Below are 10,292 nucleotides of genomic sequence, written 5' to 3' on the forward strand. Positions count from 1 at the left end.
ATAAATATGTATGATTTATTTTGTATTAATTTTTAATGAATGAATTGCTATCATCAAGGGCTTACAAACTTCGGCGAGCCGAAGTCAGCTTCATTTCTTGTTTCATAGTGTTTTCAGCTCTTTGCATTAAATGAAACCTCAATGATATTTATATCTTTGTATGAACCAACATCCAAAAGTTCTTCTACAACCCACCACCAGCTGAAATATCGTTAAAAAAGAGAAAGGTTTTCAGGATTTTAAGCTAAAAACCAAGGGGTTAAGATATCCTCCCTTCCCGTTTTTATTGAAACCAACCTACATATGTATGTATATAAGACATTATATACTTGAATACATAAAATGTTGTTGTCAATTCTGTGTAGTTTTTAATTTTGTTCCCTTATGTATACATATTTATTCCGATATGGTTTGATAATATGATATTAATATAGAAATCTTTGTGCTTCTCCCTCTAAGAAGCTTAATCCAATTCTATTCCCATTAGAATTAAAACCTTAAATCAAAATTCGGGATCCCGAAGTTAACTTTCATTCTTTTTTCTTCTATCTAAAAAAGGATATATGGGTTTTGCTCTGTTTAGTTCCTCATAGAACACATAATTTTACCCTTCAAGGGTATTATAATTTCAGTAAGAATTTTGCAACGCATCAACAGCCGAGTCGATATAGCCATATCCGTTTGCAAATAGTCTCTCCGTTTTAAAGCTATAATTTTTCATTAAATTTGAGATATATCCATTCTTTGTTATTCTTGAATTACACTTTTCGTTTTATGAAAATCTGACTACTATATCATATAGCTGTCATAGCAAAGATCGTTAAATGTAGGGGAAATGCGAAACTATGAATATAAAACTGTTACTGTCAAACTGTAAATAAAAAAGTATAGCTGAATGTAACAAAATTAGGGATTAATTGTTGTTTTTAGCATTAAGTATAATTTTATTTTACATTGTACATTGTATATTGTTAATATTATTGAATAAGTCTAGTACAGTGCGCAAAAAAGTTATTTCTAGTCCCGAAGGAAAAAAAAAACAAGAAAGGAAGCTAACTTCGACACGCCGAAGTTTATCTACCCTTGCAGATTGAAATTTGATCACTAGGAATTAATTCAATTTAAATTATATATATAATTATATTAAAAAACAATGAAGTAATGACTTCATTTCAGTCATCTATGCATATTATATTAACAGTTTTACACTCACATATTTTTGCATTACCCCTATATGTAACGATTATTTTATTATTATTTGTATGACAGCTATATGATATAAGCTTTTTATTCTAATAGAAATAGAATTCGATTAAGATCTGATTTTTATAAAAGTTTTATCAAATATGTAGAATAATATAAAATGCCTGTCTTAAATTTGATGAATATCTGTTGAAAACTAAAAAAGTTATAATTTTTTTTGTACAAATTTTCAAATTGTTCCTATGGCAGTTATATTATATAACCGTCCGATCTGGTCCGTTCTGACATATATATGAGTGAGAGTATATAGAAGACCAACTGCAAAGTTTCATTCAGATAGATTCAAAACTGAGAGACTAGTTTGCGTAGAAACGGACAGACGGACAGAAGGACAGACGGACATGGCTAGATTGACTCGGCTGTTGATGCGAATCAAGAATATTTATACTTTATATGGTCGGAGATGACTCCTTCACTGCGTGGCAAACTTCTGACTGAAATTATAATACCCTGCAAGGGAATAAAAAGTATTTCTAAAGACCAAGCAGATGTGTTGCCAAAACTATTGATACAAATAAAATGGGTCAGGGGCTGGTGTCCAGTTTCGGGAGTTAAACAAAAAAATATGCAAATAAGTTTGAAACAGACTAAAAAATACATAAAATCGAGAAAAATGTAACGGAAAAGGGGTTGAAAAATCACAGAAAAGGGACAATTGACCGGCTGCAATTTAAATGCTGTTCTTCCACTCAACAAATAGATTTAGTTCTGCATATTCGAGAGAGTCCATCCAGCTGGCGATGTCCAGAAACGGGTTTTCTTTCCCAGAAGAGAACCAGTTGGACATCTTCTAGGCATTAGGACATTACCTAACATCGTATTGTTGTATTTTATGCACTATAAGAGTCCGAGTCCCAGTCCAAGGACCACCGGTAGCCGGTCAATCGGTCAGTTTGACTTTTGTCAGATTTCTTCGAGGTGGTTATTCCTTGACTCGGTCATCCCCTAACTTTGGCGAATAGATAAAGGTTCTGTTCAACCGAAAGCTATAACAGAAGAAGGCGTAGAAGCCGGCAAACAAATAATAATCAAGATAAAAATATAATTTCGTTTTTTAAACCACTAGTTTTTATGCCCTTGAATGGTATTATGACTTTTATGACATTTCCGACCCTAAAAGGATGTATGTACATATATTCCTGGTCAGCATCAACAGCCCTAGTCCCTCAGTTTTAAAACTATCTGAGTGAAATTTGCAGTTGGTCATTTTTTACTCACATCCGTTTATATGTTGGATCGGACGACTATACCATATAGCAGCCATAGGAATGATAAAAAAACAGGAGAGGAAGCTAACCTCGGCACCCCAAAGTTTTTATACTCTTGAGATTACAATTCGATCATAAATAATTAGCACAATATATTTTATAAATATTTGTGTTAAATTACAGTTACAGTTACAGTTTTGCATTCGCAATTTGGGATTTTCCACTTCATTTTTCGATTGTTTCTATGAAAATATGTTGAAAACTGAAGAATTGAACATTTCTCATTCTTAAAATGTTCCGATCCGTCCCGTACCGACTCATATACGGACATGGTTAGATCGACTCGGCTGCTCATGCTGACCAGGAATATAAGTAAGTACTTACATGCGTTGCAACTCTAACTAAAATTTCAATACCCAGCAAGGGTATAAAAATGAAAAGTTAAGACATTTTGGCGTTTCTTATATTCTAAGTTCCCAAAATGCAGATGTTGAATTGAAATGAACATTCTCGCAGATCTATAGGTGTGAATAGAGTCCTGAACGTAACTCTAAATGAAATAATCTCCATTTATTTTAAACGAGCAGCGAAGATGACCGAAAATGAGGCCAATTAATTGAGTACACTTGTTTTTTATTTTTCGTTCCCCAACCCCTGATAAAAGATAATCGACTCTTTGCGAAAAAAACACTGCGTTGAGAACAGGATGAAAAAGAAATCTGTGCAATGGGAATACGTTTTTTCTACTCGCACTTTGCTTTTTTCGCACTTTGCAATTTTTTATGTGGCAGCTGAAGCAACAGGAGAAACCTGGCTCGCTGTCGCTTTTTTCTTGCGCAGTCCCAGCTCCGGCTTCCCAGTTCCCGCACCATTCCCGTTTCCCACCATCCCGCTTGTTAATTAACGTGACTTGTGGCACTCTTTCGGCCACCGGACAACACAGTCCTGCGGTTGTGGCCGTCCTGCGCCGCGCCGTATTTGTTCAACATATAATGTGTTTGCTCTCGAGGCACCATCCGCCGCCCAGGTCAGCGATTGCTGGAGCGGGGCGGAGTGGGTGTGCAATAAAAAAGAATGCAAAGAGCCTTCGGAAAAACACTGCCGCTTAAAGGTCGGAAAATCGCGGCAATTACTTCTCCGGCTCCCATGCGAATTTGCGGGGACCAACAGCTTCTTTTTTACGCCGCCGCTCGTTGGTGATTTTTTCTGACGACCTTGCGTGTTTTTTGGGCTTTCGAAAAAATGTAAATCGGATTTATGTGTACCCCTCCCAGGGCCCCCACCAATGTATGCAAGAGAGTAAATTAATTGCTTTGCGGTTTAACGAGTTTTTTAATCAATTTGCGTGGTTAGCTAAGCATTTACAAATGCTTCCGAAATATACACATCAAGTGTTAATAGATATAAGAAACCAATTGTTTAACCATATCTCTTTATTCGAAAAACTCTTTTAATAGGGTTAAAATAAAAAACAAATTCAATTATTCGTCACACTGAAGTCTGCAGGTCGAAATTAAATTTAGAATTAAGAATCGATCCATATATATTTAATACAATCGGTTATTCTTTACTGCGTTGAAAACTTCTGACTAAATGTTTTTCCTTTTCTTTTTTTACAAAATTGAAAGTGAAAACTGAAGAAATAATTTACCTTGTTAAATAAAACATTAAGTTAGAAAATCAAGTCATGAGTACCCACAGAATTAGTTAAAAAATATATATGTAGACAAATTTCGAAGCGATTGGTTCAGTACATTTTGAGCTGGCGTTTACACCGACTTTCAAAATTCCACTTTTGAGGAGAGCGCTTCAAAGTTTGTGATGCTTTGAACACCAATCGACCTTCATTCATATTGGGCATATTTATACAAAAAAAGGAATTAATAAAACAACAAATGTTTTGAGGAACAAAAATTGATTTTTAATATGGTTATTATTCGTACAAGTAAAGGGAAAAGTATGACCATTTCTTAAATATTTTTGTAAGGGACGAGGACGAGGTGTTTCCCGCTGTCATCCGCTAGGTGTCCTTCACAATTTTTCCACACCGAAGGGATATTTTTATTTCGTGGCTAAGAGCGGACGAAAGAGAGCGAGAGTTTTGCGCTCTTACTGCGTCGACGTCGCGATAAACAGAGAGCGATTATAAAACGAATGGAAATGGAAAAGCAGTTGAAAGTCCCCGATTTCGACATTTAATATTAAAATGTTATTTATTTTCACCTAAGCAGAAAGATGTTTTTGTTTCTTAAATAAAAAAACCAAATCAAACATTTTAATTGTTTTTAAATCAAAAACTTTTTAAGAATGAAATATATTTAGTTCTTAATTAATTCTGCTGGCATCCAGCACCTTCAACAATTTAGTATTGTAATATAAATACAATAATTACCAAGAAAGTAAGCTATTTTCAACATATTTTTATACTGCGCTTCTACTGAACCAAACAGGAATGCAAATACATTTCCCATCATGTCAAGCTAGTTGCTACTTATAAGTTAAGATAAGACAAGTTTTAGTTGTAGTTTTTTAGTAGTCTTAGTTGCATTATTTTTCGACTGAGGCTGTCAAAGTGATAACAATTGATTGAATCTTTCTTCTCCCCTCGAAAATAGTGACAAGCAATGGGCATATCAAAGCCACTATTTCCAAGGATACAATTATTATTTATTAAATAGTAAAATAAAATCAAAACAAGGAAGAATACTTTCTCTTTTCTAGTTTTGATTTTTACCTATGCAAATTGCAATTAGATCATGAATGATATAGTAGTCATTAGTCAGGTTTTCATAAAATAAATACGATATTCTGAAATATTAAAAAAAAGTAAACTGTATGAATATATGAAAATATTATTAAAAACATCAAAGTTATAATTTTTTTTAAATTATTTTCATCAGATTAGAAGCGAAGCACTAGAATAAAATAGAACAGCTATATCTCAAATTATATATGTACATTCATGTTTCTTCTTGTACCCTTTAGGGTATTATAATTTCAGTCAGAAGTTTGCAACGCAGTGAAGTTAATACAAGTATATTTTCTAAATCAGCATCAACAGCCGATTACAGGATCGGAAACGTCTTCTTCAGTGCGCTTCTTACTTTTGACTAAAATTAGAATGCCCTGCAAGTGTATACAAATATCACTAGATCGGTCTAACTTTGGCGATATTGTCTCCTAGACTTGGAAACAATTGTGCTCCCTTTGGGGTGTAATGTACGCGTAACCGCCATGCTTTCTCCTCAATTTTTCCGCCCAGTGCTACTCTCGTTTCGGGCAATTAAACTTGGAAAATATAATAACAATAAGAATTTGAAGAATAAACAAGGACGGAAGCTGACTTCGGCACGCCGAAGTTTGTATACCCTTGCAAATTCGACCACTAGGAATATAAATGTATATATTTAAGTTCAAAAAACGGTCTCCCGATTTTGATTAATTTTTAACAAAATTCTAAAATAGTACAAAATCTGTTAAAAGCTGGAAAAGTTAAAATTTGTTTCCCCTATAATTCCTACTGTTCGTCGTCCGATCCGGCCCGTTATATAGGAGTGAGAGTATATAGGATTCCAGCTGAAAGTTTCATTCAGATAGCTTTAAAACTGGGGGACTAGTTAGCGTAGAAACGGAAAGACGGACGGACATGTCTAGATCATCTCGGCCTTGGAAGCTGATCAAGAATATATATACTTTATATGGTCGAAAAAGTCTTCACATGTTGCCACCTATTAACTAAAATTATAATACTCAGAATGGGTATAACAAGAAAGGAAACTAACTTCGGCGTGCCGATGTTTGTATACCCTTTCAGATTGCAATTCGATTATTACTGTTTTACATTACCAGTTTTGAATTCGCTCTATATTAAATATAAATAAATGAAATTAAAAAAATCTGAAGAACTCAGAAAAGGCAACATCTCTGAGTAGTTGTAACTTTTGTTCTATATTAATGTCTCAATCGGTCCTATGACAGCTATATGATATAGTCGTCCGATCCGGCCCGTTCCGACTTATACACTAGAGAGAGAGAGCGAGAGGTTGGAAATGTCTCTTTCACTGCGTTCTTCTTCCGTATTTCTGTCTGACAATTATTATAATTCCCTGGAAGGGTACAAAAAGGTTAAAATCAGAAACTGAAATGCGGAGACATAGAAGTGAACACTGGAGCCGGCCAACAGAAATACATTTGAAAAATAAGAAAATACGACACAAAGGGCAGCCAGAAAAAGTGGAACAAATTTGTGGCATTTCTCGTATCCCTCAGATACTTCTCCCTTTCCCCCATCTTCGCGTTTCTGTTGATTTTTCTTGCTCTTCTTCTCGAAATTAATTTTTAAATTGTTTTTAACGCGGCGGCGGGGCCAACAAGAAAACTGGGCCGCGTCCGGTTTAATATTATCGGGAGTGTTGTGTAACAAACACACCCGCATACGGACCCACACCCTAACCCCCACCACTCCCTGGCCGGACGGACTCGACACCGAACAAAAACCCTTCATTTTCTTCAGAAAACAACGAGGGACGAACCTTCCCAGCATCGTCTTCGTCCTCGTCTTGGCCGGATTTTTCTCCCCTCAATTACATTTTATTTGCGCAAAAGTTGCTGTCTCTCCCTCTCACCCAACTTCCTGCGGCACTCTACTTAAAGCTGGTGCAGGACTATATTCCAATTCCGATTGCCATGGCACTGCTAGCGTCATCCATCAAGTCGGCCTTGGCAGCAGCGTTCTTTTTGCGGAAGGAAGCGCGCCGCGCCATGCCAACAACATTTATTTTAAAAACTCAGAAGGAATATAAGAAGAAAAAAGGAAATATAATGAAAGACAACAAAAAAGGGCAACTACAACTGTACAAGCAGGGTGGCAGCAAGGAAGGGGGTTGTTTTGCTGGACGTTGGGTGCTGACTGTGGGGTGTTGAGTCCGGGGTGTGGGGTGTGGGGTGTGGTGTGTGTGTCTGGGGGGGTCTTGGGCTGCCTTGTTGCTTTGAGAAAAGAAAATGGCCACATGTAAAGTATTTTTTAAACTTACATTTGCCATTTATATTATCGAGGTGGAAACTACAGTAGCTTCAACTCCAAAAGTTAGGGATACCAGATAAAAGAGGAACATACTAATATAATTAGTTTATAATTATGCACGCTGGTAGAGTGATTACCTTCAAGGCTAAATATGTATGCTGCTGCCCACTGCCAAAACAAAACAACTAGACAAAATTTATTATCAGATGGCACATTTAACAATAAAAGGATTGCTTGGACAGGTAATCAGACCAATAGGAAACAGTTTTCATTTGGAAAAGACCGACCAAAGTCTTATTTATCTTTCGGAGTGAATTGCGGGTAGACGCTTTTTCCCCCTTGCCTAAAGTGAAACCTTTTGTTGGGAATGTTGCTTCTTATGATCGGATTCGCCGTCTATATATGTACATATGAATGTACATAGTATATAGTAGGGAACGAAGTGATATCTATCTCGATAAAACATATCGGGCATGTAAATGTAAGATTGTACATTTGTTCTTTGTTCGATTGAACTTTAAACAGTAATGTCATATACATGTATTCACGTCTTTATTTGAGGTTTCGCAATTCCCATAGCATAAGTTAATAATATGATATAATATAGGAGTACTTTAAATAATATATTAAATGACATGTACATTTTTAAGCTTTTCGCGGCACTTCCCTTCTTTTAAATAATACTATTTATGGTACATTTGGAGCTGCGGTTGAGAGTAAATTTCAAGTTGTTTTTATCTGATCTGTACATTGATATTTCTGTCGTACTCCAGTGCGTGTGTTCATATTTAATGGACAGAAAGCCCAAAAAATAAAAAATAAAAATTGGAAAAGCGGCAGTGCATTTTGATTGAGGAATATGTAAATGATCTATGGTTAGGCACGAGGGATGGTGACGATGACGATGATGATGATGATGTTGAGGAAGCCGAAAGCGTTTAGAAAAATCAGTGTCCGAATATTCCAACCCTTTTATTCACACTTTCGAGGTCCACCGCCTTGGCCTGACCCATATCCCTTCTACCTTTATATGTCTGTCTGTCTGTCCTGCCAGAGTGATTGCTTTTGCTTTCTGTTTGTCCTCCGCTTCCGCTGTCCCCTTTGCGCCGATTGCTGTCCGTCCGCTGTATGCATAAATTAGCGAGCAGCGACCCTCGGCGGTATGATCGCAGATACACCGTTGCCGTTACCGTTACTCACTGGAGCCATCTGGTACATCGTTGAGAGTCCCCTCTTAAGCCCGAAACAGCATAATGGATTTTCGAAGGGGGTTAGGAGAGAGCTGAGCGACTGGACCGAAATGGGGCTCAGACCGGGACAGGGACAGGGACCGGGACCGGGACCGGGGCAGGGACCTAACCCTTTCCAAGGGTTGTTTTTGCGCTTGCGTCTGCGTGACCCTGTGGTCATGTCCCATGTATGATGAGCAATCGGTTCACATCGGTTTGCCAGCTAGCTTACATCTGCTGCCCATGCGTAGATCATCAGCCAGAGGACTGGCAGTGTTTTCTACAAATACCATATAGAGCAGCATAGAAATTTTCTTATTGATTTTTCAACTATCTCAAGTCCGTTGCGCCCCAACACGATTTAAATTCTACTTAGGTTAATATACGTAACTTAACTCCGGATGAATGAATGTCGTAGCAGCAGATGTGTGTAACTTCCAGATGCAGGTACAGGTACTAGTAAGATATTCGCGTGTCTCTTCCCCATGAGATACCTAAGAAACTAAATTCACCAGGGATCGAGTGGGGAAGTCGAAGACATTGCCTATAGCTTTCCTAGCTCCAACTTTCCTAGTCCGTATTAACCGGAGTCGGAGACTGTCTGGTGAATGGTATTACATATATACCACAAGTACCACGTATGGAAATGTCTGTATGAGCCCTGTCTAAATTTATGCTTTTTTATTCGCCCCTTCCTGTGCGTAACCATCTGTCTTTCTGACCACAAATCGTGGTCGCGGCTCCAGACGTCCAGAGGGGTCACTACATCGTACAGGTAAATATATGCGATACCAAGTATCTTTCAGAATTCAAGTTTCCTAATAATATATTTTATGAAATCTTTGCTTCTAATATGTGAAATACATACATTTATTACAATTCTTTCAAATACCTCGAAGCGGACAAAATTGGGAAGGAGTACGCGCATTGCATTTATTAATTTATAAGTATTAACTCAGTGTTTGCAGAATACACATAATGTGCTGCTCCTCCACAGCCAAAGTATATGCCAATTACGAGCGTATATGTACATATATGCACATACGCATGTTTATTTGTATATTCGCATCATGTACATATTATATATAAACATACATATAGCTAGATACATTTCCCAAGAGGAAATAATTATTGAGGTTGGCTATGAGGCTGCTCATGAAAACACCATTTCGCAGTAAAAGCAAGATCGGCTTAAAACATGATATATCTAAATTTAACAAACAGCTCATCGGTACTTATTCATATTAGTATTTATAATGATTAAAATTTAGTGGCCATATTATAGATATATGTCGGATTCAGATGGATACGAAGCACACAATATTACGCTTAGCAACATTTTTCAACTTTTCTTAAATTGAGGAACTGTACACGATTGTAAAGACTGTACAAAGGATTCATCATACCAAATAGGAAAATAGTGCGAATAATAAGCTTAATATCTATATACTTATTTCCATAGGAAACATGTACACATGTATATTTGCACGCAGAGTGGAATGTGGATGTGTAAATGCAATTTGGCTTGCATAAATAATTGCCAAGTGCAGAGTGACTGGAGCCGTATAT

The sequence above is a fragment of the Drosophila serrata genome, unplaced genomic scaffold (genome assembly GCF_035046125.1).
Source record: "Drosophila serrata isolate PLE 108 unplaced genomic scaffold, ASM3504612v1 contig_160, whole genome shotgun sequence".
NCBI classification, from domain to species: domain Eukaryota; kingdom Metazoa; phylum Arthropoda; class Insecta; order Diptera; family Drosophilidae; genus Drosophila; species Drosophila serrata.